Here is a 27,954-nt window from a genome sequence, read left to right on the forward strand (position 1 = left end):
CCGGAGAGCTTGCTCTTTTTCTCTCCCTACTATTCCTTTGTCCCTCTTTCGTGAGCGAGCTGCCAGTGAGGCAGCGAGATCGGAACTCGTCGCACACGTCCGCGCGCGTAGCTACACGTATGCTCACATAGGAAATGGGAAAACGAAATGAACCGTGAATAATTATGTATTACTTTTAATGCTTCACGGTTTACAGGAACGTGACCGCCGATGCCGGAGAAATATTAACGTCAAAGGTACTTCCTTCATTTTCTCCGGATGTAGTATACCGCCGCGGTATACGCCGCATCGCCGTCTCGGAGCCAGGGATCAAACGATGCACGAGAGATTCGACGTATAACGACTTCTTTTTTCTCGGCCCCGTGAAGCGCTTCCTGTGCTTCCGCGCACGTACGCCGCGATATAACGTGGAATATCGAGATAAGAATTCATCCGATCATTATAATTTAGCATAAAATACGCCGGAGGGATCGCGCGCGCTCGATCGCCTGGCGTATATAAACGCAAAAATTTATCTTGAAGTAATTTAAGTCGCGCAGCTCGAATCTGCGCTTTAATTAATAATTTAAAGAGCATTTTAATTTTGTCACAATTTTTAAATTATTATTCTGATATTTGTCACATATCTGCTATTTCGACCGAAAACCCCGACTGTCTCTTGCAGTTATAAAAATGTTTCACGATTGCTGGACATTTGACACTCGTATAGTCTTACGTCGCGCGCTAGCATCTCACACGAGTATAAATTTATTATCCGCGCTCGAAAAACTCACGTAAAATCTTTTGAAACAATACGCACCTGAGAATTGTTAAGGGTTCCGGAACGTATGTAAATAGCGCTGTAAAAGATGTGAAAGATCAGAACTTGCGGTACCGCCCGCAGGCGGGTTTTATAATCACTCGCCGAGGTGGATCGGGGCAAGTTTCCGCTGCCCTTCGTCGCCCTTTCACACCGTTGAATCTAATTACGGGAACGTCAGTTTCGCGAACTTTGCTAGGTTTTACATCTTTATACACCGTGCCACGGTATTACGGCAGTTTTGCATCAGCATCGAGAAACGTATCTTCCGCGCGATATTAACTGCAAATTTGTTCCAACAACAATGCAGCCTCGACATCACAAATTAATCCAGTGAAAATAATGTCATCTAAGTTTTTAAATGATAAAATTGAATAAGAAATTAAATAACATAGTATATAAAAGAGAGAAACAACAAGCAAAAGTTACATTGTATAGTGAGTTTAGATAGTTCAATACTCGATAGTCCGAGGCGCCGTGCAGTTCAACCCACCTTTAAGAAGACTATTGATAGTTCTTTTTTCAGAACAAAGTAACTTTCTTACTCTTTTTAAAGAGTCTCGCTATCTAAATAGTCTAAATACAATCATCAATACAAACACGTTCTATAGTTAATTTCAAGTAACATTATGTACCGTCTTTTCTCCTTTTTTTGCCTCGAGTTCCGTATAGTTCGAGTTTTCGGTAGTTTGAACTAATATCTTTCTTGTTCTATTTCATTTTAAGCTATCAAAACTTTATCGAAGTTCATAATTTCAATACTGCTTTATAAAGATCTCATTTAAAACAGTAAATGAATTCCGCTATGAAATGCAACGCGCTTTCGAAATTATTGTTTAAAATATGGATGAATTATTCGCACCTTCCGTTAAAAAAATGCGCACGTATTCAAGTCGCGTGGAAAGCAATTGATTTATCTGTCTTTTCGTCGGCATTTCCCGAGTCCAAGTTGGCACGAAGGGGAACCTTAAGCATCCTTCGCTTGTTCGCTTTGCTGTTCAACAAACTATCATCAAAGAAGTTTTAAAGCCGACCGAAAGCAGCGCCATCGGCAGACAGATGACTCCAGACTTTTATTCGCACAAAGCACGTAATGTTTTGTATGAAAGTCTATTAAGAAAAGAAGACCTCGCAGCCATTTAAAGCAGCTATCAGTTATTTACTCAATTTGTGAAATAATGAGCACTGTATTAAGAGAGAAAAAAAGTAAATAAATAATAAGAAACATGTAAAACATTCTGTACTCATTTTATAATAAAAAAAGGCAAAAGCATCGATCGTGAAGAGAGAGATTTACGAGATATATGTAATTTATTGTGAAAGTGGCCGAGAAATAGCATCATTTTCTTTAATGACTAATAGCGAAATTGCATCGATAGAATTACCATCATTCATTCCTTGGAGACTCAGTAATGATCTTAGCAAGTCCGCTTTTACGAAGAAAGAGCGCGCGTTTCCTCAGTCAGAAAAATCCAATGCCGACGAATGGTTTCACGAGTAAAAGACTTAACGACGAGCTATTTACGATGTTGCGGATCAACTCGCGGAGTCAAATCGGCGAACGAGACGACGAGTGAGCGAATAGAGGTCGATTTCAGAATCTGCTCTCCCGTATAGTGACCCGCGCGCGACAAAGCCTGCCTCCACGGTGGACAAATCGTCCGTGAAATAGAGAAATTCGCGAGGATCCTGGAGAAAATCCGCATCCGTTTCCGGAATACCTTATGACCGGGACCTGTTAACATTCAGACACGGCTGGATCGCGTAGGCGGGCGGGTAGGTAGGTAGGCGACTAGATAAATACATTCGAAATGCACATATATACATACGAAACACTTCGTCAGAGATGACCTACATATATATATAAAGCTTATATATGTATAGATAAAGCTCGCAATTCATCGCACAAGAAATACGCACGAAAGTTTCGTCATTCGTCGAATCTTGCAGACTCAAAACGTATCTTAAACTTCTCCAATTCTGTGAATAGCGCATAGGGTCAAATGGACTAATTAATATCTTCGTGCAAACTCTCTCTCAATATATATATATATATATATATATATATATATATATATGTATATGTATATCTGCAATGATTTTTCAATCATAAAATTAATTAATTTAATAAATATATTAACAAATAAAATGGCAGTAGAGTGACATCTCAAAAAGTAATTTACCAAAAGATTTGAAAACATTCATATAAGCATGTTCCAGCTCTAATTAAAAAAAAAATTATTAATTATTAATTTAAGAAGTAAAAAAATATAATAAGCGGTAAAATAGAACAATTGAAATTTGAGTAAATAGTATATGCCGTGATTTGCTTCTAATATAAAATTGATAGTTACCATTAATTGACAGTCCGACAAATTGCTCGTCGTTATCGAACGTTTGCACATTCATAAAACATGCAAAATAAATACGGCGACAGTGTCGCTGCGCTTGCGTGTATTCAAAAGTGGTAGGGGGCTTTTGGATCGATCTTTCAGTTTTATCCATAAGTAGTGGTCCATGTGCAAAGGGTCTTTCATTTATAGAGATTGCTTAACGATTTTCAATAAATGCGACTGTGCCAATAATAGAATACTCTTTTTTTGAACTATGCCACTCAGGCGAGCAACAATATCTAAGAATGTGAAATATTTTTGGCCGGATTAAATACGGATGCGGAAATTGAATATAACGAATCTTCAAATAATGGTAGACGTGGAGATTTCCGAAGCGCATGATAGTTGTTTCTGCGCTTTTTGTTAGTCACGCTCCGAAACGTAATTAATTCGCAGACGTTGAACGCAAACTTCACAGCAACTTTTTCTTAACAAGCTCTATCCTGTGTCCCGTGATTCTTTCTTTCGAGACACGTCTCTAAAGAGCTCTGTCTCTCCGCCAGGAATTATTATTCCGACGTTAACAATGTGCCACGAAAGTTCCTTAGACCGGCTGTTATTAATAAAATTAAAGATTGCTAACTGGTAAATGTATATTTTATCATTTCTAATCAGGTTTGCGTAACGAATACAGGAGACGTGACGGCCGATTTGCCGGTACAAGCCCGCCCTTGGTATAACGTAGATAGGTTGAGACCCCATTAGATCTCAAGTTGATCCTGCAATCTCCTAAGGCGATACCAGACTACGAGTGCGGCGTCTGTAATAGGCGCTCATGTAAAAGACGGCCCCATATTCTCGACTTCGCGTAAAGTCAGTGTCACGTATACTCACATGCAAAATTGTAGGAGCCTTTTAGTAAAGTGCTTTTGTTGATAATGTCCTCAGTCGACTACGCGCTTGGCTACGAGATGCGAAAACGTGACAGGAGCGATTAGGCAATTTAAAGGGATACGTAATCGTGTACGTGAATATACTATCATCGAGCAATCTGAATACAATTAATCCTCTATGATCACGAAATGTTTGCGAAATCACGACGCTGTATTGATCGTATTCGATATATTAGCGTTACAACTGAAACGTGTAACACGATAAAAATAAAAATTTGACATTTCGCATATTTTTCAAATTATAGATTAGCTAGCTTGCAGCTGGCTGAAATAATATTCTAAAATACTTCAGCAAGAATATTATAATTACGTAAAGAGAATTTGGATTTCAAGCGCATCTCGAAACTAGCGCTATTAAGGTCGAGTATTAAGCAAAGTATCTCGTGCAATGGATGCCAGGAATAGTGATTCGCCCGTGTTGAAAAGTGCATACAACGATCCCATGTGTGCGCGCATACTATTATATCTGAAATAATTTCTCCATTTATCTCCGCGCGGAGCTCTAGCCGCGTATTATCCGGTTTTCCGGTTTCGAATCTGGCATGTTTAAAGTTCGTTTTTCTTGGTTTGGGCGGCTATGCCATTGTCCATCGTGAACAGCAACAAGAAAGTAATAACCGCACGGCGAAATGACAAATTCGCTGCAAATATTGCAGGGTGTACACGTCATAAATCCGCGTTATGGCTATAATGCAGCGCGTATAACGGTTTTCAGCGCGACTCTGTTTTACATTATAGTAGCAAGTAATCCGTTATGGTTAATACGACGCACTAATGTCTGTATAAACATTGTAGGACGGTGAGAAATTACTCCGGCAGGTTTAACTGCTCGTCGGAGAAAGGTCAGTTTGTAGGACTGTCTAATAAGTTAAGAAAGTAATCAAACAACTTTAATTTCAATGTCCGCGAAATTCTCGTTACTTGTTACTAGACTTTCTTGGCAGGAAAGCCCTGAAACCTTCGCACAATAGCGTAAAAATTAATCCCGCTAGAATGATTTCTATGCACGACATTTCTGACTTCAACATCATGATTCGACGAATAATACTTAAAGATAAATTCCTATTGATGTGTAAAATTTATTTTTTCGACTAAAAAAAGTAATCTTAATTGCATACGATTAAAGAGATAAGAGCAGCGATCGATTGACGCGTAAGTAAGACATTTGCTTGCGAATAATCTATATATACTTGTACGCTTACTGTATCTTTGTCAATTGTATGACCGCATAAAAGTGTGCGACGACAGAGCGCAGATTATAGATCGATTTTCGCGTAGTGGCAGTATTCCATCGCGCGCGCTCTGCACACCGACATCGATATCCTTGTGTAATGGAACCATTCTGAACCAATCGCAAGGAAATTGCCCTCGAAAATACACCGGGCAAAAGTGGTAGCCCTACATAGTCGCACTGGTTGAACGTTAACGAACTTAAAGGTGTACGTAGCTGGCATCAAAATGGCCCTCGCACGTTTTATCGTATGACGCGAATACAACAAAATCAAAGCTACTCGTCGACGCAACAAAATATCTGAGATTTTTCTTTCCATCCCGGACATCTCTTTTACTTCAATTTCCTGTATACCGTGTAAAAAAAGTATAGTCGTTTATTTCGGAAATGTATATATAATTATACGCCAAAAATAAGATTTAATAACTCAAAGTGTCTGCTGAAATCTTGGAAAAATAATATTTTCCAAGAATTCCCTAATTTTCCCTGCATTGTTGACCCAACTTTCAGGTAAAAATAGAAACGTAAGATAGATACATTTTTATAAAAGCAAAAATAGATTAATAAATAGATATTTTCATATATTCAAGATAAAGTTATTTATTTTAGAATTTTTTTAGAAAGAATAAAGAGAAAAGAACCACTCACGTTTGAAATATCAAATTAAAGAAATTAAATTAAATATTAATCAGTCGATCGCAAAATAGAAAAGTAAAATTCTCTAAAAAAATTTAACAAAAATTCTCCGATAAGTCCTGATAAAATGTTCTGATATTTCTAGGCAGGAAAAAAATTCACCGAGAATTTCAGCTTTTTTCAAGGAAGTAATAGACACTCTCTGACTTTTCTGTGACAGTGCAAAAATTCGTATATTATTCCATCAAACTGATATTATTCCGCGACCTGCGAACGCGAGGGACATTCTTACGCGCACAAGTTCAGCATATTTACCGGTCACAACTTGTTCGCTATTGGTACCCCGTTGCTGCTGTTGCTGAAGTGACGCCCTTCTCGAGAACTTGACGACGAGAAGCTGGGATATATCCAAGGGACATGTTTGTAACGTCCTACCGCCACGCGCTCCTGCTCAAACTTACATTACCGTGTTCAGACGCGGAACGTTTCGCAACAGCTCCTGAGGTATGTACACGGCGAGGAGAGACGCGCATATAGTATCATACGTATATATGCGAACGCAATGCGAGCTATGGAAACACATACGCGCGCATCACACTGCGAGGTCGCGGAAGCATGTGATAATAAACGCGGCGAGATAATGCGCATTAGGCGGAGAAGGCGACGGAATTGTGACCGCAACATTCTCGCCAGAATGTACATCAACTGCAAACGTTTCGTTGTATTCCGGATCGCGTCGGAAAAGTTTTTCCAGATTGAGCGGATCGCGATAAAACAGAACTCTGAATAACTAGCGCTTGCTTATCTCCCTTTCTATCGCGATATCTCTCTTGTGAATTCCTCGATCAGCTGTTGACATGTGTGATACAGTTCCTGCGCGTAAGTGTCTTTTAAAATACTCTTCTCGAACCGTGTTGTGTCACAGCTGTCTGAATATTTTGAATACCGTCAGATATTCTTTTCTTGAAACCTATATTTCGACTTTAATATATTCGATAGAAAATGTACTGTTTCTATGAAATATCTCTTATATATTGAACACATCATTCATTTTAGAATAAAATAATTATTACTTAGAGATTCTTAGAGATTAAAACGCTCTTGCAATAAAAATACATATATAAATGTTTTATGCAGAGAAGAATATCTACGTGCAAAGTAATACAAACAGACTTAAGCCGTATATCTGTGCAAGCCTATTTAAATGTTAATACAAACAGACTGCCCTCTGCGAGATTCAAACTTACGACTCGACTGTGACGTTTCGCTCAATTCTATAGCCGCTCTAACTCCTCGATGCAACTCGGTTGTCACTGAGCCTTTAATGATGTTGTCAGACGGCACGTCCTCTCATTGTCGCCATTAATGCAGAACAGATAATGCAGGATGTCGTAGGAATTACGAAACCGTCGTCAGCGCAGATAAGCGTTTCCCGCATTTGATCGGCGATTTAACTAAGCGATCGTGACTAATAAGAAAATCGATCGTTCACCTCGCTTTATCTGTTACGAAAATCTTAAGAGAACCATCCTACATTCATTTTTTTATTGTTTACTATTCAATCTACGGTTGATTATTAATTACTTTGTAAAATTTTACCGAGAAAAACTTAATTTCATCTCTTTTTTAAATCGTACTTTCAGAAATCCATCAATCAAATGCAAAAGTGACTCGCTTAGATCGATCGTGCTTAAAAACGGATTCGGCGATCAATCATGTTAAGTAGTCGAAGTATCGTCTAGACCAAGTAAATGCATAAAATAAAATGTGTGTGTGTGTGAAATCCGATATAGTGCCTGACCTTTTGTTATTGAAGATCAGATATATCAGTTAAATATTTTAAGAAAACCTTTTATCAGTCTATTTATGGAACTATCATTTAAAACATAATGATGCAAATTAGAAATCAGTAATAGATATGTATCAAATGTTGCGTTTAACTTTTATATATGTTCCTCATGTTAAAGTACAGAAGTAATGATAATATACAGAAATCTATTCAAACTCTACAAAAAAACAAAAAATATAATTTTTTTTAGTTATCTCTTCTAACGTTGCTAATCTTCTGTACCTAATTTTTTATATGTAGAAACATTTATCCCACATACGTCAATTATACGTCTTCGAACAATAATACGACTTGATGCTCATTAGACAAACATCGTTAGCAATAGACGACTGATCAATTAGCCAAGCAGATAATTAGCTGTTTACGAGACAACTGTCGTAAGCAGACGATCCGATACAGCGCGAACGCGTTCTGATGTAGAAATGCCGCCGGATCGCTTCCGAGTACCGACTACACTCATATAAACGCAAGGATATAAGTGCATCCGTTTTCCTTCTCGTGGAAACGGATGGCTGATATTGACTCTCGTTTCAATATTCAGCTTCTTGAATAAAACAACAGCGACTGACCGGTCAGCCGCGATCTCCCGCGAGCCACCGTGTATATTCCGAAGATCTTGCCGCCACATCAACATTCGTCCGCGTCCGTGAAAAAGATAGCCCACTTGCATGCCCATACGTTGATAAACACCGAATGCAACGCCGCGCAGCGAAATCACTTCATAAAAATAATGCCGTGATTATTGCTGTAATCCGAAAGACGCGAACGATCGATACGCCTATCTCAGTCCTACAACGCGCGGCATCTATCACATTTGATAGAATTTCGCCAATCAACCCGTCATCTTGTAACATTTATATAGTTAAAAAAAACCTAGCGAAATATTGTAAAATATTTTTCTACTTTATCAAATGATGAATGAGGAAAAAAATATATTTGCCTCGGAAAAAGATTTTTTTTACAATAAAAACTTGAAAAAATAATGGATGGTGCAACTAATGTAATATTTGGATCAGATTGAATATAAATGGAATATAAAGCACGGAAAGAGTGTGAGAAAGAGCATTCTGACTTGCGGAATTGCGATGATTCGGTAGCCGATCTCTTGAAGGCGACTGAAACCGTTTGAGGAAATGCATATATACGCCATATATACGCCGCGTTATATCGATGCTTTATATGCATCTCCGACTGTGTATGTATGTATATGTGCATGGCCACGTGAGCGCGATAGTGTGCGGCCGACCAAAGCCCCGACTCATATAGGAGTGTTTAGACTTTAGGATGCACATGGGAACGCGCGAATCCGGGTGGCGCGGTAACCCGTATTAGGGTCACGTGCAGATTTGCCGAGGTGAGACCCTATCTTATGCGTCCCACGTACACTCATCTCCGAATCAGAAACCCGTCATAAACGATGCAAGGACCATATCCTCCTCGAGGCGCTGTGCCGAAATTTCAGCCACGTGAAACCTTACGCGCAATATACGCGGTGCGGGAAATCAGGCTGCTCGCCGCCGCCATTCCTGCGTTTCCGGCTGACTGGCAGTTCAGTAATAATTGAAACGACGAGCCACACCGGCTCGTTTATGTATACTTTAAGGATACCAAGATTAATCGGTTGCGTGGAGAACCCACGAGATCGCGGGGTGCGGTTGGCTAGAAACTGAGCTACTAAATCTGTGACCCTCTTGAAGGATTTCTATGATTCAAGAGTGGACGCACATTCGTCAACTCGATTTAGAACAGCATGATATCTCTTCAATTATCGCCTCTAAAAATTACTTAAATGTAGTTTGCTACTTTTTATTTTTAAGCGACCGATGCAAATTTGCATCGGCAAAACTTGCAAATAGATGGTATTTTGGTATTTGGCTGTTGACGTCAGCCAACGTCATTGTAAAAATCATGCGTAATTGCACGTTAGGAACCGTCGACGCGAAGGACCGGACCTCTCGGTTAAATAAGCAACCGCAAATTTCGACAGTTTGACGCGAACTCGCGAAAATACCAAGATATATTTGTTCATTCGCTCGTTTGTGAATTCGAGGCGAGTAGAACATGGTGCGTGATCGATCGACGTAGACAGTATATCAAACGTGTATCCATCCATCCAGCCTGACTACTATGACACAAAGTCTCGAAGGGGGACAAGAATATCCTATTTCCGGGTATTTTATCGACGGCTATTCTCTATGCTTTGCGAATCACTGCAGATCGTGTTTTGAACCGTATCATTCGTTTGTCGAATATATTCCCAGCGAGCACGCACGCTCGCACGCGCAGTTACACACACACGTCCTGTCCGAATTTGCATTTTCATTGTGCATATACGCGGCATTTGGCCAGGAGACGAGCCCCGATTGTTTTTCTCGCGCACGACGATATCGTTTGTGGACTTACCGATATTTCTGGTTGAATTTACCACATAGTCGCGATACATGCGCCGCATTGAGGTATATACTGTGTAAGAATAACACGCGATCGGACATGAATATGCAAAAATGTCCATACGTTGTGTATATTATTTGAAACAAAATTTAATGTAATCATATCACATCTCTCGATTATTATTCGTGATATTTATAAAACGTATACACATGAATGTATATTGTATTAATCTTAGACGATATTTTATCACAGGTCAAATAATTTGTGCTACTCACCGAAAAGTTGACACAGATTGCTCCACAAATTATTGCTGTTTCTCTCATTCGTCAACGTCGCAATTCAATTTGCAAAAAAAATATATATATATATATAAATTATTCCAGGTTTATTTAAAGCTGAAAAATTACGAAATTGTGTCAGATATAACTTATTCAAATTTAGCCTGTACATTTATTTACGCATGGAATGATGAAGGACTTAACTTACAACTCGATTATAAAACTACTTAAGATAAAAAATTAAAATTTTGATATAAGTGATGAGCCCTCATCAAGTTCTCGCCGGAGAGTTAATTTCAAGAAGTTAATTTCAAAGTTCTCAAAAATCTGTACACTAGAAAAATTTTTTCTATTATCATTGTTCAACGTGGGCTTTTCATAAAAATCTTGGTAACAGTATAAAATTGGTAAAATAACTATCTGAAATCAAGTATGAAAAACCGTACGCATGCATCGGGGTGACGAATCGCATTAACACGCGGCGGCCTGCCATATGCGGGAAGAGAGGTAATCCGCAAGTCGTCGATCGGCGCTCTCACAACGAAAGCCGGTATTATCCGCGGTGGAGATGGAAATGCGTGCATTAGAGCCGCCAACGTGCCACAATTTCGCGGGGGGTGGGGAGGGAGAGAGCGACACGCACTCCGGTCAATAGTTTTAACTCACGAAAAATTTTAGGCCGCTTAAAACCGGCGCGTAACACGCACGCCGCCGCGGCTCATCCGCGGTAATAATCCTCGCACGCCTGCATACGCATGCACACGCGCCGCGACCATGAATATTTACATCAAATCCGGGGTAAGCCCGCGCGCGTAGGACACACAACCCCGGCTATTTATTATCCGCTAAAATTATAACGTTCAACATCATCGACGTCGAGGGCCGCCGAGAGCCGCCGAGTGCCCGTGTAATCAAATCCCTTGTGTATATAAATATATAATCGCGGCGGCGAACAAGCGCCTGCGCGCTTCGCGCAATTCATGCGTCCACTCGATATTTCCGTATCGGCGGCAATTTACTGACGTACACGTGTCTGAAATTCGGTGATTGTACATCGAACTGAATTTTCATCCCTCCCTTAAGCCAAAGGTTTAACCGCCGGCCATCCGCACGTCCGATCCGGCCTGGCCCCGGCCCGGCGCACGGTCCGGTTCGCTCTCCCCTGATATGCAATAATGAAGTGGGCATGTAATTATGCAATGTAATACTCCGGGATTGTGCCTAATTCGCGCTCGCGGCACCGCGACCCGTATTATACGGCATTGACGACAAAATAATTTCGACGAATCTGAACGCGGTTCGGCGATCTGCGAATTATCGACGAGGAAAAAGGGGGTCGCCCATCGGGGTGTAAATTGTTTCCGAACGTGCGCACGTCAAAGTTTTAATATTTGTCATTTTGTAGTAATTGACAGACTCGAAGCAAGATAAAGATGTACTTGTATTTCTTAACGAAAAGCAAAGAGAAAAAAGCGAGGAAAGCGAACGGCAACTTTACATTTGACGGCGGCTTTAAAGTTGCCAGATACGAAACCACTTCGATAGGTGAAACGCTCATGGGATCGCCGTCCGCCAGACATCGTCGACCCGAGGGCCATCCCAGGCGACTTCACTTTTTATCCGGATATGGGAAACTGTGTTGGAAATACCGAACACCGATGGACATTCTTCATCGTGTGGAAAATCAAGCCCTTCCTCTTTTTTACTCGAACCGCGCATTTCTGAGCATTTCAATAAAATTATATTGAAGTTTTAGACACGCTAGTACATGTCATGCTCAAATTACGTTTGTCATAACAAAGATGTTTTATTACTTGAAAGTGAAATTAATTTTAACGATCAACCACAATTTTTGGAATTCTATAAACTAAAAAAAAATTTATTATTTATACCATTCTGCTTTTTGGCATAAACATATTCGAAACCTATCAGTAACCGCAAGACTGCACAGCCGCCACCGATCGATACAATTCGCGCTCGGCAGGCGTGCAAGCGACGCACTTTGAGGCTTCGGGGCGGAGGATAATGACACTGCAACGAAGGCGTGCAAGGAAATCCAGAGAGTTAATTAGGAAGTACCACCGTATCAGTCGACGCGGTCGACCCACTCCTCCCAGAGGAAGAGAAGGAGAAAGAGGAGGAGACCTGATGCAAGATGCACGAGACGAGGTCGGGCCGGAGAGGTATGGTCGAACTGTGCCTTATATACAGGGATCTTAATGTACACATTCGCGCGTCTTAAAGGCGAAAGTTAGTTATCCGGAGGTGGTCCAACTTTCGGCACGGAGAGTGTCTGCAAACGCGGTACTCGACGCCGTGTGATCCGTAAAGTTTGCACTTACACGTGAGATAATTCGCAGGGTACATCTTTTTCTGCAACGAGGCAGATAGAAGAGCATAACTTAAGTTACTTACACGATTATGAATTTAACTTAGGCCATAAATATTTGGCTTAAGTACATGGCTTGTTACGATTGCTCATAAGTTCTTGTGATCAATCAGAGACTAGCATTAAGAAAGACTATATTAAATTTATACTTTCTAAACAGTTTTGCGCTAAAAAAAATAAAATGTTTTGCAACATTTCTGCCAAATAAATTACTGCATTGTAAAGCTTATATTTCTGCATTTTAATATAAATAAAATAATAGTAATTTTACAAAACAAAAATTTGCATGAGATATTTTAAATATTCGTATCTTTTCTATTTACACATCCATAAATTAATGACATGAGAGATGCAAACATTGTCGCGTTATTGCATTTTTTATTTTTAGCTTTCCGCTACAGATACACAAAATACACGATTTTCTCGACAAAATTTTCCGCTTAACATAAGCATGACCTAACGAGCAAAGTATGCCACATTTTTATTTCCGCGTCGCCAGACTACGTTGTATATCAATTTCAAGCAAAAGCACTCGAAACAGATTTTCACTTAATGGCACATGCCAGCATTCGCCGTAGTAAAGTGTTCAACGGCACACAACCTCGCGACTATTGTGCCAAGTGCGCGCAGCTACAAAACTCTTTCAACTGTCGTCCCGCGAAGTGTCGTAACGCACACCGAAGCATCATGTTTACGTTTTCTAGAAGACAAAAAATATGCAGTTGCCGAAAGAGAATAAAACAAGAACTCGTTCCTTCCGGCACCTTTGAATAATTTCGTTATATCAACTTAATGTTCAATCCAGATCTCAACTAAAGATGCAACTATAAAAATCGTTTTGCGCGACAACTTTTGTATCTCTTTAATCATCTATTTATGGATGTATGAATAGAGAAAAAAAGTAGGAAAATTTCAAATTTTTCATGCAAGTTCTTACTTTATAAAACAGATTATTTTTTTTTTAATATAGAGAGTATAACTTCGCAATATAGCAACTCATTTGACAGTAATATTTTTGTATAGCTGAATCCAATTTGACTGAATGCTTAACAAATCGTGCAATATTACAGTTTAATAACCGAGAAGAAATGTTGGTCGAATGTCCCTTTGACAAAAATCGCGTTGCTGCGCAGCCGACGAACTCCGCAGTTTTAATTTCACTCTGCAACGATAGAGACGGATAGTATCGACGAAAAAAGAAATGAGCAGTCGCCCGTTTACCGACCCGCATATAGGTACCGCCGACGATGGGTATACACGGATCTATTATTCATGCATGAATTTGAAACGCACGTTACACCAAATTGGTACCCTAAAGGGCTAACGTAGCGTACTGAATATTACAGACGGTTTTTAACATGGAAATCAATTCCGCGTATCAGATTCATACATAATAGATGTAAAGGAGTTGTTTCATGGAAAAAACCTATTCCACCGGGAAGTTTATACTGAAAAGCTGATGCGGTGGTGTAGTCTGATGAAAGGATCAACAGGGTCGATAGCTATTGGATGCATTAGCGTGTCATTATACGCATATTACGTACAAAGGCGGAATAAGCATTACTATTATGTACGTTCCAATAATATCGTTTCGCTGCGTAACGTAGTTTATACCTCAAATTCTGTAACTCTCAGCAAAATGCTTTCCATTCCGTGTAAGGACAGAAATATCATTGTATCGCGCAATCTTAATAAAACGGAATCCCTTCTACGTAGAAGCTGGAATATAATCGAATGTTTTCTTCTCGCGTTCGCGATGCTACGCGAAAGAACTCGCAGTCTGTAATAGCGGAAAATTTTTACTGCGCGTGGAATTACCCGGTAAGCAACACCGACAATTGTCGCAAAACGCTCAAGCATTTCCGCGTTGTCTTATCGCGAATTACGATAGAGTCGAAATTTATCGCCACAACGAAGCACCGTGAAATGCTGCTTACCGCTATCGCGATAAACATGAAGCGCAGACGTAATCGCGATTGTGCCCTTTCCTTTTCGTATTCCGGCCACTTTCCGACACAAATGAGCTTTTAGATCTCGCGACTGTTGTGCATACAAGATGACCTCTAAACATAAAAGCGCACGCAAACTGGTTCAAATATTTTTTTTTTCAAAAGTATGATGCCGATGTTATCATTAATAGACACCATTATTTGAATACAATTAATTTTCTAGTCTCTCGCTCACATCTCCAGTAAATCCACTATTTACAACTTCACGAAAAGTACAGAAGTTCATAAAAAAAAAAAAAAAGAGATGGAAGCATAAAGCGAAACTTTTCATGCTACGTTTGTACAATAATCAGATTTCGAGGATTTAAACGATTTTGACACGGGTGGTACGGGAAAAAGTTTCAATCCCCCGCCCTCCGCAATTAAGCGTAGACGTCCGCTGTCAGATACACTCACGTCGCTCGCGGTACTCTAAAACTCTGAATTCGTAAATCAACATGCGCAATATTCGGCGAGAAGTCGAATCCATTCGACGAGTGAAGACTCGGGACTTTAATCTGAAAGGATATCGATCGTGCCGCGAAAAAAGAATATGTAATAGGTAATGAAATGACCAATCTAATAGAAAGACGAGATATATTCGCGATAGTCAGTCGCACAATCATATTGATAACGCAAAATCGGAGCAGACTGAGACGGTAACTCATTACCGTTCGCGGTTAACGATTATCGAATATCGGAAATCTCGTATTTACACCTACATGTAAACGCAGGTGCGCACGTGGCGCGCGGGAAAGGAAAGGAAACAGAAAGAGAGAGCGAGTGAAATAGTTAGCCATACATGACAGCCGAACCAAAAGGAAATAGCTAGAAGCGCTGACAAGGTATTTACAGCCAAACTCAACTACGGTGTAATTGAAATGTCAATTTCGTAACAGTAACTTTTGAAACCGTTGCAGCGACAGTGACTAGGGCAATACAGATTGGATGAGCAAGGACGTCAAATACACAGTGCACCGTATAATTCCTTGTGCTATATATTTTCTTCTCCCCAACATAATAATAAAATAAAATAAATAAATTCAATGATTTCACTTGTAAACTTAAAAATTTATATTTAAAATATTTACTAGAACTTGAATATTAAATGAGAGGATCGAATTAAATATATAAAATAATATAAAGGATATAGAAATACAAGATACAAAATAAATATAAAACGACGTAGAACGATGGAACTCGCGTGCTTGATATCAAGTTCGCTCAAACGAAGAAGAAGACAGTAAAAGAAGCAGAGGGATCTATTGTTAGTTGCCGCGGGCGAAACGAGGCGGATCATCTTTCGGGCCAGTTAAAGTTTTTATCGTGACCGACACACTGTGTGCCATACGTCACAGCCCGGCGAGTTTCCCTCGCCGGGTCCTCGAACTCGCGCGGCGGCTATTTATAAAGAAAAATTATGCCCTTGAGATTGCGTAATGAGCTCTCGTAGCCGGAAACGTTGCGACCGTCTTAAGCGCCCCTATGCTGGTTCACGCGCCCCAAGCGCGAAGTAAAAAAAAAAAAAAAAAAAAAACGAAAAGGTTCCTAAAATTTCTGCTTTCACCGTTATGCCGGGTCACTGCAAACCAAGCGATCAATTTTTACATGTTTTTACGATTATATTTTGTTGTTGAAAATAATAAATATTATATAGATATTGATTCTTATTAATAAAAGTACTAAAAGCACGACATGCATAAGAATTCGACTTTTTTTGTAATGAGTGTGTTATAGCTCATCGAAGCGGATATTAAATGGTTAGGAAGCAATTTATCTAAATAGATTGTCGTTGAAATTTTTCGATAACCGCATCGCTATTCAAACGCGTATGTGCTTTATCGCTTAACAATGTGCGCTTGTCACACACATACAAAAGTGTATACACGTATATATTTCGACTATATATTCGACTATAATTTCTCTATTGCTGTTCCCCTTTCCAAAGTAGTCGCATAGGGCGCTGCCTTATCACACGTAAGCGAGTGTATCGTGCTGATAAGATCGCTTCCGGATACATAAGTTGCCCGAAGAAAAGCGAATGTTGGCGAGTACGCAAATTGTATTTCTCGACATTAAAAAATTTAAGAGCGGTAGTTTTTATAAGACGCTTAGCGCAGAGTTCTGAAATTTGTGTTGATAGTCGACCATTTCGATGGTCGATCGTTATCAACATTATTTCAAGATTCGTGCTCGACCATCATCGATGGGACCACGAATCTTGAATTTCCGTGCTCGACCATGGAATCAATTAAGCCATGGGACCACGGATGCATGGATAGGCTAGGAAAGATTCTGAAGAAATTAGCGTATAGCAAGACTATATTTCAAAATCAATAACCAAACAAAAATCGATAACAAAAAATGCGCTCTTTTATTAAATAAATTATTTCAAATGTAAAACATAAATTTTCAATTTTTGTCCCGTTTGTGTAAAACATATTCTTTTTATTTTTAACTTATATTTACATACGCATATGTATCTCAAAAATTTTAATATATTAAGTTATTCGGAAAATTTGTAGCAGTTTTTATGACTAAATAAAAAACAATTGTTTTATATTTAAATCCATCTTTATTCAATAATATATGTACGTTGTTTTCGACAACATTTGGCCATCTTTAACAACTTGTTTATACATATTACTAAATAAATGAACATATAAATATATAAAAATTGTTTTTGATTTTGTCATAAAAAAGACTATAAACTTTTTGAATAATTCAATATATGTTGCTTTAATTCTTATTTATAAAGAACATTTATTAAATATTCCAAAGTTAAATATTCAACGAATCTAAATCTTAGTCCATCCATTTTAAAATAATGGATCTATGACATTATATATTTGTTATATTTTATCTATAACATTCTTGTATATCATTATGCTTATAATATTGCATTGTATGATTTTCTTTATTTTGTATTGAAATTTATCCTATTTTTATTGTATTCACATATACGAGGATAAAATAAAAAGTAAAAAGATTTTTCATTCTCAAATTAATGAAAAATATCCCAAATATTGCAGAGACAAACTAGTCCTTATATAATGTTCTTGTCTACACTTACATACTCTTTAATTCATATATTTTTTAACTCATTGCAAACCGGAAACATAAATCAACATGTCCTGTTTTTGAAATGTTAATTTACGTGTTTCGAATAATCTTGTGTGGTATTATTAACATGTTCCATGCCGTGTGGCTTACTGGTGGCCTCACTAAATTTTCTATTCAGGCCGTTTAAAATAAAATATTTTATATTTCTTAAATTTATTATAGCTTTTTATGATGTACAACATATTTTGTGTGTGTTACATTTTATTTTTAGTAATTTCTATAATTATAATTTTTTACAACATATACATAAATTTCACGACGTAAATAGAAAGTTATGTAAAATCAGAGCGACATGGAACATGTTAACACATAAATATATATAAAATATATATAACGCGTGTGACAAAAAATATAATTTAAATTTATCAAGATAATAAATAATTTGTTCTTCTAGAAACTAACTAAATTTAAAATATTTTGCAATGTGCAAACTAAAATTTTTATAAAATCAATATCATATACGATCTACAATGTGTTAAATTTTATAGTATGTATCTTATAGATCCATTATCTTAATAACAATCAAGACAAATTATAAACTCACTCACCGATTGATGCGCAGCAGCGGAGTTGTCATTCTGTTGATCTGCATAGTTGATGATCTGTAAAATACGAAAATAAGTCAAGATTATAATTGCGTTCATAATGAATATTTATCAAATCATAATTGAGTACATTGAACTTTTAATTCTTTTTGTAAGCAAATATGGAATAAAAAAATTATTGAAAAAGTTTAATTATTAAAATAAAAAGTAATAAATATGTAAATAAATTCTAATAATAATCAATATTAACTAATGTAAATATTTTAAGTCTTTTAATTTACAACATTTTCAACAAATAAATGAATTATTATTTACCGTAAAGTTGCTCCGCCGGCGCCCGATGCTCCTCCTGAGCCTCCTCCTCCTCTCAGTGGTCCTTCGAAGCACTCACATTGAATCATGTTCGTGAACCTAGCATATCATTTTCCAGCAGATCAAAAATAAAAGAGAGTTCTTGTCGCATGCAGTCGAGTTCTATAGTTCCTTATAGTTTTTAGTAATAGTTCTGGTGATTTTATCCAAAAAAACACCAATCGAAAAAATGATCTGCTAACTTCCCGTAGCAGATCATTTTCTAGCAGATCAAAAATAAGAGAGAGTTCTTGTCGCATGCAGTCAAGTTCTATAGTTCCTGATAGTTTTTAATGATAGTTCTGGTGATTTTATAAAAAAAAACACCGATCGAAAAAAATGATCTGCTACGGAAAGTTAGCAGATAAAAAATAGAGGACACTGAACATATATGTGATATGCTGGCCGTATATTGATAGTTCTGTTAATAATTAAAAAGTTTTCGTGTAGTTCTGGGCGAGTACATTGCTTTTCCAAAGAGTTCTGACGACTAAAATAATTAGAAAATTTTTTAAACAATTATTTTACCCGAAAAACACGCATTTTTGAGTATATGTGTGATATGCTGGCCGTATATTGATAGTTCTGTTAATAATTAAAGAGTTTTCGTGTAGTTCTGGGCAAGTACATTGCTTTTCCAAAGAGTTCTGACGACTAAAATAATTAGAAAATTTTTTAAACAATTACTTTTTATTTCTAATAAAATTTTATGGGTAAAATTAATTATATTTAGTAAACAAATTATATCGCCAAGTTGTTGAACGTATAAGTATCGAGGCTCTAGTTGATATTGGAAAGTTCTCAATAACAATATCCATCAATAGTAATAAAAATAATTGTTAACAATTTTTATCATCTTTTCGCTTATGTAATTGTGATACGTTATTGTATATTGGGGGGTTTTTTCGAACTATATATTTAATACTTCTATACATTTCAGAAAAGTTCTGGTTTCTAATATTTAAATAATTGTTAACAACTTTTATAAACTCTACTACAGTCAGTTAAATAAGAGCGTGCCAAACCTTATTCACAATCGGTAAAAAATATTATTCTAAATCTTATGTGAATTGATAGAGCAAACCTTTGTCCTTGGCGCATTTTAAAAAAAGATTTAGTTGTTGTTGATCTTTTGTAAGAAAAACACGCTAAGCGCCATGAGTGCCAAATACGCAAAGCGCTACGAGGCTGTGTTTCTGTGCATTCACCCAAAAGGTCCAAAAATGTCGCAATCAGCAGCTGCTAAATATATTAAAAAGTCAAGAACATTTGTGAAGAAGTGGATTCTGCGATATAAAGCCACAAAAAATGTGGATGATTTACCGGAACGTGGCTCAAAAGGCAAAGTGGACAAAAAAGGTGATAAAATGATCGTTGATCTGTTTTCGCGGAATCCTGGCTTAACACTGCGTCAAGGACAAGCAAAATTGAAGCAAAAAGGTTTATATATATCGTATGTAACTATTCGAACTCATCTCCGTGCTCATGACATGAAATGGCGCAGCACAATAAAGAAGAGAACTGTCTAATTTTTAGCAGAACTATCAATATGCGGCCAGCATATCACACATATGCTCAAAAATGCGCGTTTTTCGGGTAAATTAATTGTTTAAAAAATTTTCTAATTATTTTAGTCGTCAGAACTCTTTGAAAAAGCAATGTACTCGCCCAGAACTACACGAAAACTCTTTAATTATTAACAGAACTATCAATATGCGGCCAGCATATCACACATATGCTCAAAAATGCGAGTTTTTCGGGTAAATTAATTGTTTAAAAAATTTTCTAATTATTTTAGTCGTCAGAACTCTTTGGAAAAGCAATGTACTCGCCCAGAACTAGAAGAGAACTGTCTAATTTTTAGCAGAACTATCAATATGCGGCCAGCATATCACACATATGCTCAAAAATGCGCGTTTTCGGGTAAATTAATTGTTTAAAAAATTTTCTAATTATTTTAGTCGTCAGAACTCTTTGGAAAAGCAATGTACTCGCCCAGAACTAGAAGAGAACTGTCTAATTTTTAGCAGAACTATCAATATGCGGCCAGCATATCACACATATGCTCAAAAATGCGCGTTTTTCGGGTAAATTAATTGTTTAAAAAATTTTCTAATTATTTTAGTCGTCAGAACTCTTTGGAAAAGCAATGTACTTGCCCAGAACTACACGAAAACTCTTTAATTATTAACAGAACTATCAATATACGGCCAGCATATCACACATATGCTCAAAAATGCGTGTTTTTTGGGTAAATTAATTGTTTAAAAAATTTTCTTATTTTTTTAGTCGTCAGAACTCTTTGGAAAAGCAATGTACTCGCCCAGAACTAGAAGAGAACTGTCTAATTTTTAGCAGAACTATCAATATGCGGCCAGCATATCACACATATGCTCAAAAATGCGCGTTTTTCGGGTAAATTAATTGTTTAAAAAATTTTCTAATTATTTTAGTCGTCAGAACTCTTTGGAAAAGCAATGTACTCGCCCAGAACTACACGAAAACTCTTTAATTATTAACAGAACTATCAATATACGGCCAGCATATCACACATATGCTCAAAAATGCGTGTTTTTCGGGTAAATTAATTGTTTAAAAAATTTTCTAATTATTTTAGTCGTCAGAACTCTTTGGAAAAGCAATGTACTTGCCCAGAACTACACGAAAACTCTTTAATTATTAACAGAACTATCAATATACGGCCAGCATATCACACATATACTAAAAAATGCGTGTTTTTCGGGTAAAATAATTGTTTAAAAAATTTTCTAATTATTTTAGTCGTCAGAACTTTTTGGAAAAGCAATGTACTCGCCCAGAACTAGAAGAGAACTGTCTAATTTTTAGCAGAATTATCAATATGCGGCCAGCATATCACATATATGTACAAAAATGCGTGTTTTTCGGGTAAAATAATTGTTAAAAAATTTTCTAATTATTTTAGTCGTCAGAACTCTTTGGAAAAGCAATGTACTGGCTCAGAACTACACGAAAACTCTTTAATTATCATCAGAACTATCAATATACGGCCAGCATATCACATATATGTTCAGTGTCCTCTATTTTTTATCTGCTATCTTTCCGTAGCAGATCATTTTTTTCGATCGGTGTTTTTTTTTATAAAATCACCAGAACTATCATTAAAAACTATCAGGAACTATAGAACTCGACTGCATGCGACAAGAACTCTCTTTTATTTTTGATCTGCTAGAAAATGATCTGCTACGGGAAGTTAGCAGATCATTTTTTCGATTGGTGTTTTTTTGGATAAAATCACCAGAACTATTACTAAAAACTATAAGGAACTATAGAACTCGACTGCATGCGACAAGAACTCTCTTTTATTTTTGATCTGCTGGAAAATGATATGCTAGGTTCACGAACATCTTACTGTCTGTGCGTTTCGTGTGCAACGTATGCTATCCGCCTGTCCAGTGCGTGTCTAAGCACCCGTGAAAATGCGACAAGCAACACTTGAGAACCTGTCTCGCGAAAAATAGATCAATTAAAAGAATCGACGGAAAAATTTATTTGGTGAAACGATGAATTTCTAGTGAAAATTTTTTTGAAAGGGTGCGAAGAAGAAAATGGGCTTTGAAATCGTTTCTTTGTGTTTCTGCCCGAGATACAGATAAATTCACGGATGCTCAATTCGATCGTTACAATCTGGATCGTCGTATTTATAGTCGGGGTATATATCCGGACTTGTCGCGATTTTACGGAATAAATTCGAGCTTTTTTTCGTTTATATCCGTGCGTACATATGCGCATATATGTATATGGGTAGACGTATGGAAGGGATCCAGACGAATATGGGCGCATCTCGCGCGAGCAGATATTTGTATTGACGACAACTGCAGCGTGACACGTATCCTCCGTCGGTTGCTAATGGGTGAAATTTGTTTCGCCGCCCATTGTCTGCGGGCGATTTGGCCGATTTCAAATTTACTGGAACCGGTAACGTATTCGTATCGTACGGCCGATTGCACGAATGTACCTGGACACCAGACGGCAATAAGCCCACGGAAATATGACGCGCCGACGATTCAATATCCATCTCAATTATCCACCTCCGATGGCGGTTCTGAAATGATCTCGCGTATTACAGGACGTGGCGCGTTCTCGATCGTTTAATCGATATTCACTCCCGCGGTTTATGGTTATCGCCATCATAATTGTCATTTCTCCGGTAACGACTTGTAAGTGTCCGGTCGTAAACGCCAAAAACCAACTACTAATTTCGATTGATGTTTTGCCAGCGGAAATTCGATTGAACTGGCGCATTATTAAATTAAATTTTTTATATTTATTTTTCCGCTTCGTTACAAATATGTGTACGAGTGAATGGAGGAAATGGGACACGTGCACTACGCTTTTCACGCTCGCCAATGAAAATTGGCCACGTGCTTTTTAACGTGCGTGCGAGCTTTTCTGTGAAGCATAAAAATAGTTGCGTTACGTACGTGCGTGCACGCGTGTGGCTCGCGATAGTTTACGGGGAATAATGCAGTCGTCCGTGGTAGACGCGCGCGGGATAGTTAGCCGTAGGGTACTTCTGCGTGCTCTCTCGCGCGGTGTGTACCATAAAGCTCGTAGTAAATCGACTGTGCAGCCCGAGCTCTCGTGTTGCACGTACGTGGAAAGTGGAGGCGGCGGCGGCGGCGGGAGGAGGAATACGCGGTGGTGCAGTAAGAGGCGGGAAGGGGGCGGGGGGCAGGGGGGCGCGGAGAGGGAGATGGGAAACCATTATTGAAATGCAGTAAATGGCCGTGAGTTTCAATTGCCCCTGGGTGCTTCCACTGTGCCCTACGAAAGAGGCAGCGGAAGGGAACACGGAGGGGGCGGCGGACAGAGGCAGGGAAAGGCGCCCCCTTTCTACCCCTTGCTACACCCTACTCCCGTGTCTGACCCGCTCCGCCGCAGATGGGAGAGAATTACGAGCGTTCGCCATGATTCGCCCTTGCCGGCACGCGAAAACATACGGGACTGTATCGATTGATAGCCGACACGATCAGCGCGCATTCGGCTTGTTCTTGTGAGAGGCTGGAAGGATTATCCTCGTAGTACCTGTTATTTATTCATGACAATTTGTTTTCCCGACATAAGACCCCAGCATACATTTAGTATATATACTTTCGCTGTACGCATGGATATATGCGAATGTCCAACAAGCGTCCAAGAATAGCCATTGTGCAGCCGTGCCGCATGGCAAGAGAAACTTTTCCTCGGAAATATAAATCGCGTTGACATTCATCTCTAGATATACTTTCATATGCGCCTTCATGTATTCCAAGAAGCAACGTTCGACGGAAATGTCATGCGGCAAGGGTCGAATCTAAATCTACCTCGTCCTGTTTTATAGAATCTACGCGGGAATCGATAGCACTAGACGCGTGAAACTTTTCAGATTGCGCGCAAATTATTATCTAACATTACTTACTCTCTCTCTCTCTCTTAATCAGAAGCGCGCTTAAGAATATTACAATTCGTATAAAAATATAAACTAAAAATTATCAGAATATATTTTACATACAAGTTTCTCAAACGGACTTGTTTCGCTATAATTTAACTTTCATTGTTGCTGTTGCTTGTAATATATATTTTTATCGGTTTTACATATATAAAAAATACATATTTAAAAAAGAATAATTGCCGCGATGATGTTTAAAGTGTTAGATAAAACAAGGGTCGCGCTTCATTGGCATGTAGTCACGTCCTCGTGAGAGAACAACAGGCGCCAAAATGCGAGCGTTAGGTAACACAGTCAGGGAGACAAATGCGATATCGCGTCTCATACCTATACCGGAATTTCAATGGAGTAGATGATATTCGGCGATTCGCAGACGCCGGTAACCAAATTGGACCCGTGTGTCACCGGCATACCAATAAGCGATATGCCGAATACTCCAGCCGCCGGCTTTATTTTCTCCGAGTACGCGGTGATTCATTCGCGAGTAAGCAATATAATCCGTTACATCTGTGTACGTCATGCAATGTATTTTTTTTTTTCACTTTACCTTTGGTTAATATTTGGAAATGCAACTATTCTATTGATCCGCCTTAAAGTTGTGAAGTACTGACTGGATAAACTGTGATATACATTATCGAATGCTATAAAATGTATTAAATTTCAATATTGTCTAAAGTAAACGAATTATAATTTCGCGCAAAATATTTGTACGCTTAACGTAAAAATTTCAATCAGCTTGATCGGAACCGTGATTTTAATTCGAGCGCATTTACGTAATTAAATCAAGCCGTAATTATTTGTATTTTTAATTAATGACTGCATCGGAAAATATTAACGATTTACGTATTGAGAGTGAATAAATTTTCTGAAGTTTTTACGTTTACTATAAACTTTTAGATACTTGGATGATTATAACTATTTGTATCATTCATCTATTTCAGTTTTTTGCAATTCTTTATTTCTTTATTTGTTTATGGTTTAATTTTGATAGAAAATTTCTTTGCAAAAATCTTCTTGCAAATATGTATCTTACATTTGTATGGATATATAAATATATAAATAATATTTCGTCTAGAATTAATCAAAATATGATTTGGAAAGAAGAAGCATCGTAAAATTCTGTATCATAAGAATATCTATGTTGGATATATCATTTATCAACCTTTGTTAAGCTAGCACCCCCACCACAAAAAATTAAAATAAAATATATACCAAAATAAAGTGCTATTTATGTGCTAATTTGGTGCTCTATTCCAGATTTTAGTGCTCGAATCGTTTATGGTAGCAGGAATTCGTGTTTGAAAGTGGGGGTGCTGATTTTCATCAAGCAATTTAGAGAATATTCAGAGAATATTTAGAGAATATTCTTAAAGTAGAATATTATTATAGTAGCCCATGTAATAAAACTTCTCTAATTAATTATATTAGAAAATAATAAATAGACGATCTTATTAGCCGAATCATCAATTATAAATTGATTGCTTTTTTTCACGTTTTGCATTCTTGTTCTCGCAATAGGATTATATAACGTCTAGACAGTATTCAAGAGACTCATAACTTCTATATAAAACTAATGAGCTTAATACCGACGTTTTACTTTCGCGAGGATAATCACGTCGCACAACACCATCAAAGAGACGCGCAATAAAAGAAGGCAAATATCAATACAAGATATGCCCATGAAGGAAATGAACAGTGAGAAGGAGATCGTCCCCGGAAACGCGGGGAGTCCCGGAAAGTCTCAGGACTGAGTCTCACCCCCCGAGGGTCCATTGCAACGGCGGAAAAATAACTCTTTGTTAGGACGATCCTGCTAATAATAGAGTCGATATTAATCGTTTGCGCTCTTCTCTGAGAAAAGCGACCGGACCCGCTCGTTTGTTACCGTGGGCGGGTAAATACGTGAAACGTATCCGTTAAAAAGTAAAAGGGGGTCCCGTTATTATTAACCGCGCGAAACGCCGCCGACAGACAGACAGTTGCACTTATTTGCTACGAGCGGGGGCGTTGCAATATAGTACGCAATATACGCTTCAGCGTAGCAAAATATGGAGGGGTGCAAAATTGTAATAGATCCCGATAATTAAGTGTGTAAAAACCGCGTGGTGGCGTGGCGTTTTTTTTTTTGCTTAGCGCTTGGAGTGCCCGAACTACTTCCAGCGTAGGGGCACTTCCGACGGTCAAATAGATTTTGATTTTTTTAACACAAGGGATGATTCTTGTTTCATAATTTGGAATAAACAGTAAACTTTATCTTTTATTCAAATATTTTTGGAAATTGGGACATTTACGATAGATTTAATGTATTATTAATGTCTTAAAAAGTATTAAAATATCTAGCTAAATGCAGATTAGTGTTTGAAATAATTAATATTTATAAAATAATTACTGCGCACATTAAACTTTATATTCGTTTATTTATGCACACGTCTAAACAAAGAATTAAAATTTTCAAAAATATATTTTTTGAATAAAGAAAAAAGTTTAATTAGTTGAAATAATAATATGTAAAAAATTTCAAAAAATGGTGAATATTAATTTACTATTATAAATATTTTACTAAATATTTAAAGTATTTTAAATATTTTATATACGCTACATTATATAATATTTTACATGCAATATTTTGCGAATAACAAATAAATGAATAATTACCTATATATATATATATATATATATATATATATATATATATATATATATATATACATATATACATATATGTATATGTGCAGTATACAATTAAAAATTTAATAACTTTGTTAAAAAAATTTTGTGATATTTATAATGCAATTTTATTATATTTTAATACCCTGAATAATAGTTGTTAGCTATATATTAACGAATTATGAGTTAGTGAAAAAGCAACAGTTATATTTTTATTAATTTATATATTGCAGAGGGCATTATTTAATTTTTTAATCATATGTTTAAGTTTTTGCACATTTCTAATAATTAAAGATATAACTACATGTGTATGGTATTTAGATGTAATACGTACGCTTCAAATTGTCAAAAATTTTTGCAATTTTGTACGACAATGCATCTCTCTGGTCGCCCGTGACTTGTAAATTACATTTACCCAAAATAAATTCTTGAATAGACGCTACATCTCTAATGGAAAATACATTATATTTCTCTTGAGCGAATTTATAGATGATTTTACATATTAAAATCTCTACTCACTGCAATCATAACCTTTTTCAATCCGTCGACCGCTAAACGATCGAGGAAACATCGTTGATCGCAAATTTCCGCGGTAAATAATACATTCCAACAATCGCCCGTTACTTTAATCGGCACTCCTGGCAAAAATTTGTAATAATTATGCGTTCTTATTATGTAATTATTGCGGATAAAAAACGCGATTAGAATCGACACTTCGTGAAACATTCACGCTCTGCGATGTTTTTAAAACTCGCAGCGGCCGGTAGAGGAGCATGTGTCCTACCGACTGTTACGCGTATTGCTCTATAGACCGCTAGAGTGAGTGACATCTTTTCCGCTCACTCTTTTCGCGCCCAACGGAATGCAAAGTAAAAACGTAAATTATTTAATCGCATATTTTATCCGTAATAATTGCGTAATAAATGTGCATAAAATCGCAAACTTTTGTCG

The 27,954-nt window shown here is 37.4% G+C and overlaps 1 protein-coding gene across 5 annotated transcripts in view; it reads right to left on the reverse strand.

Annotated features, from left to right (window-relative positions):
• Nucleotides 1-27,954, reverse strand: part of LOC105678911 (uncharacterized) — a 264,119-nt gene that overhangs the window by 210,282 nt on the left and 25,883 nt on the right. Inside the window, exons 2-4 of one of the 5 annotated variants that reach the window (XM_067358227.1) lie at nt 22,258-22,348; nt 18,831-18,926; nt 18,519-18,572 (exon numbers count right to left, since the gene is read on the reverse strand). The gene's annotated coding sequence lies outside the window, so the exon portion shown is untranslated. Of the gene's footprint in view, nt 1-18,518; nt 18,573-18,830; nt 20,484-22,250; nt 22,349-27,954 lie in introns of those variants that run through there. The other 4 variants (XM_067358224.1, XM_067358228.1, XM_067358226.1 and 1 more) reach the window with 4 other exon arrangements.

Source organism: Linepithema humile, chromosome 6 (assembly GCF_040581485.1).
Source record: "Linepithema humile isolate Giens D197 chromosome 6, Lhum_UNIL_v1.0, whole genome shotgun sequence".
NCBI lineage: Eukaryota > Metazoa > Arthropoda > Insecta > Hymenoptera > Formicidae > Linepithema > Linepithema humile.